The sequence below is a fragment of the Gossypium arboreum genome, chromosome 8 (assembly GCF_025698485.1).
Source record: "Gossypium arboreum isolate Shixiya-1 chromosome 8, ASM2569848v2, whole genome shotgun sequence".
Lineage (NCBI taxonomy): Eukaryota > Viridiplantae > Streptophyta > Magnoliopsida > Malvales > Malvaceae > Gossypium > Gossypium arboreum.
The window spans coordinates 50,926,455-50,930,229 of record NC_069077.1 but is presented as its reverse complement, the minus strand read 5'-3'; the positions used below and the strand labels follow the sequence as shown (position 1 = coordinate 50,930,229).

Here is a 3,775-nt window from a genome sequence, read left to right as displayed (position 1 = left end):
TTGGGTTGGGTTCAGTATTACTTGGCAAACTACCTTGTGGTCGTTCGAAGATTAGTTTGGAAAGCTGGCCTATCTGAGTTTCGAGCCCTTGAATCGACGTTTGTTGATTTTTAAGTGCTGCCTCGATGTTCTGAAAACGGGTTTCTGACACTGATATAAACTTTGAGAGCATCTATTCAAGGTTTGGCTTCTTTTCCTATTGGTAGGGTGGTTGCTGAAAACCCGGAGGATGTTGTGGTCTTTGATTTCCTTGGCCTCCCCACAAAAAATTGGGATGGTTCCTCCAACCTACGTTGTCAGTGTTACTAAATAGATTGTTTTGAGGTCGAGGATTATTACCCATGTAGTTTAGTTGCTCGTTATCCATGTTATGGCCATAAGGTTGATATTTCGAATAGCTTGTTCCACCACTACTTGCTTCGCATTGCATTACTGGGTGAACCCGTGAAGAAGTAAGAAAACCATCAATCTTTTTATTTAAGAGTTCTACCTGATTAAAGAGCATGGTGACCGAATCGACATTATAAACGCCAGTTGTTTTAGTTGGCTTTGTCCTCATGACTTGCCACTGATAGTTATTCAGTGACATCTTCTCTATAAACTCATAGGCATCTTCAGGTGTTTTATTATTGATGGTTCCACCCGCTGCTGCATCAACCATTTGCCGAGTCGAAGAATTTAGACCATTATGAAATGTTTGTACTTGGAGCCAAAGCGGTAACCCATGGTGAGGGCACCTTCTCAGTAAGTCCTTGTATCTCTCCCATGCATCGTAAAGGGTTTCTAAATCCATCTGTACAAAAGAAGAGATGTCATTACGTAATTTAGCCATTTTCGCCTGTGAAAAATATTTTAGTAAGAATTTTTTGGTCATTTGTTCCCAAGTAGTAATTAACCCTCGTGGTAACGAGTTCAACCACTGTTTAGCTTTGTTCCTTAATGAAAAAGGGAATAACCGAAGACAAATGGCATCATCAGAAACGCCATTGTTTTTAAATGTATCACAAAATTCCAAAAAGTTTTCTAAGTGAGCGTTGGGATCTTCATCCTGGAAACCATCAAACTGAACAAATTGCTGTATCATCTGAATAGTGTTTGGTTTTAATTCAAAAGTTTTTGCAGCTACAGCAGGTCTAACTATGCTAGATTCAGTTCCAGTTAAAGAAGGTTTAGCATAATCATACATAGTGTGTGGAGTAGGATTTTGATTAACTGCAATTGCAGGAGGTAGCTGATTGCCTTAGTTTTCAGCCATCTCTTCGGTTGGGGGTTCAGTATCGTCTTCTTGCTCGTTCTTCGTGTATCTTAAGCTACGCCTTATTTCTCTTTGGTTTCTATGAACTGTACGATCGATTTCTTCGTCAAAAAGTAATGGTCTCGACGGGTTTCTTATAGTCATAAACTATTAAAACCTGTCAAGAGAAAGAAAAAGTAAGTTAATAAATAATTAAATTAAATTAAATTGCAAGAAAAATATATGGCTAAAGTAATAAAAATTAAGCGTTCCTAATATTTCAGTTCCCTGGCAACGGCGCCAAAAACTTGATCGCGTAGTTTCATGATAGGTTTTAAATATTAATAATTACCTGTTCTTGAACTAACTATTATCGCAATGTAGGCAAGTGTACCTATCGAACAGTAGTATAGTTTTAGCAAGATTGGATTGTCGAACCCAAAGGAACTAAAAGTACTAGTAATGACTGTCTTTTTATTATTTAGCCTAAAAACAAAGAGGTTTTGTTTTAATTAACTAATTATCTAAACTAAGAATGCACATAGAAAAGAATTGGGGAATTGCTTTTGGGAAAAATCGATTGACTTAGGACAATACCTAAGGAAAAATCCACCTAGACTTTACTTGTTATTCTGGCTCCGAATCGGACGATTTATTCATTCAACTTGTTTCGTAGAGATCCGTAAGTTATGTTATTATCCCTATTAAAGACTAATAACATCTAATCCCTATATTGAATAACTGAGACTTTTCTCTAATTAACACTCTAGGGTTGCATTAACTCGATCTATGGATCTCCTTATTAGGTTTCACCCTAATCCGGCAAAATCTTGTCACCCAATGTCTAGGCGTGCCATCAACTCTGTTTAATTATGACAAATGTACTCTTAGACAGGATCTATTCCTCCTCTGAATAAGAGCATGTCTTGAATCAGTATCCTGGGATATCAAAACAAGAATTAATAACATATAATTAAGAACAAGTTAAATATTTATCATACGATTCAGAAAATAATAACAAGATTTTTCTTAGGTTTCATTCCCCTTAGGTATTTAGGGGTTTTAGTTCATAACTAAATAAGAAAACATCTCAGAAGAATAGAGAATACAAAACATAAAGAAAACCCAAACTTTTGAAGGGAAATTGAGGAGAGATATTCAGTCTTGATGATGAATCCGGCTTCTGAGATCGATTAATCGGCTTCCTTGGAGTAATTCCTTACTCCCCTTTCTCCTCCTCCCTTTTCTTCCTTCTCTAGGGTGTATTTATAGGCTTTGGAATGCCTAGAAGCCCTCAAAATTAGCCTTTTCCGAATTGGACTCAACTTAGGCTCGGTAGGGACACGCCCGTGGCACACGCCCGTGTTAATTACTTCAGGCTGTACTCGAGCCTGCCAAATTGACACGGTCGTGTGCTCTACCCGTGTCAGGAGGCCCAGACCGTGTTGATTGTGTACCTTGGCCAATTTTCTCCGTTTTTGGCCCGTTTCTCGTTCCTTTTGCTCTCCTATACTCTCCTAAGTATAAAATATTAAATTAAAGCATTAGGAGCATCGAATTCACCAATTCTAATGGGAAATCATCCATAAAATGCATTAAACATGGGGTAAAAATATGTATAATTTACGGTTTATCAAATATTTACATACGAACCTACCACAGTAAAAAAAGTAGAAATGGGACCTAAGCGTCAAACACTTTATTTTTCCCCCGATCGAGGTTCGAACCTCGTTTCTCTTGATTTATAATAGAAAATTTAACTCATTTATTATTCATATTACTCAATTCAGTTCAAAAATCACATTATGGAAAAATTATGCTTTTGCTCCTAAACTTTGACATTTTTACACTTTGGTCCCTAGGCTTATAAATTGAAATGGATTCAATTTCTTTGATTCCCAAGTCTAGATGAACCTCTTTCATGCTTATAATAGCCTACATTTTTCATTTAATCACACTTTTACACACGTTTCATAACCTTTTTATAAATAGGTGCTTTTGACATTTTCATCAAAAATCACCTAGCAAAAGTTGTTTATCATATTCCAAACATACATTTTCTATCATCAGACATCAAAATACACACATATCCAACAGGGGTAAAATTTTAGACCTTGATTATTTCTTAAATTAGTGGTAGAAATAGATAGATCAAGTTACAAGGATCTCAAAAACATGAAAATCATTAAAAACAAGGATAGAATGGACTTACAATCAAGCTTGGAAGTGGCCAAACCCTAGCTATGGCTTCCCTTTGGAAAATTTGACTATGGTGAGAAAGATGGACAAGATTTTTGCTTTTTAATTCATTTAATTACTAAATAAACAAAATGACTTTTTCTTAAAACACTAAAATTCTCTTACCTCATGTCTATTTTTGTCCAACTTAAAGTAAAATGGTATAATTACCACCTAAAGACCTTTAATTTAAAATTTCATAACAATTTGACACCTCTATCATGTAAAACTCAACTTTTGCACTTTTTACAATTTAGTCATTTTTGCTAAATTGCGTGCTCAAACGTCAAAATTTTTGAACAA

At 35.6% G+C, this 3,775-nt stretch overlaps 1 non-coding gene across 1 annotated transcript; it reads left to right on the top strand.

Annotated features, from left to right (window-relative positions):
- Positions 1 to 719: 719 nt before the first annotated feature.
- On the top strand, positions 720 to 826 carry LOC128279938 (small nucleolar RNA R71). Its single transcript, XR_008270122.1, has one exon. It is a non-coding gene; the product is annotated as a small nucleolar RNA R71 (small nucleolar RNA).
- Positions 827 to 3,775: the final 2,949 nt, after the last annotated feature.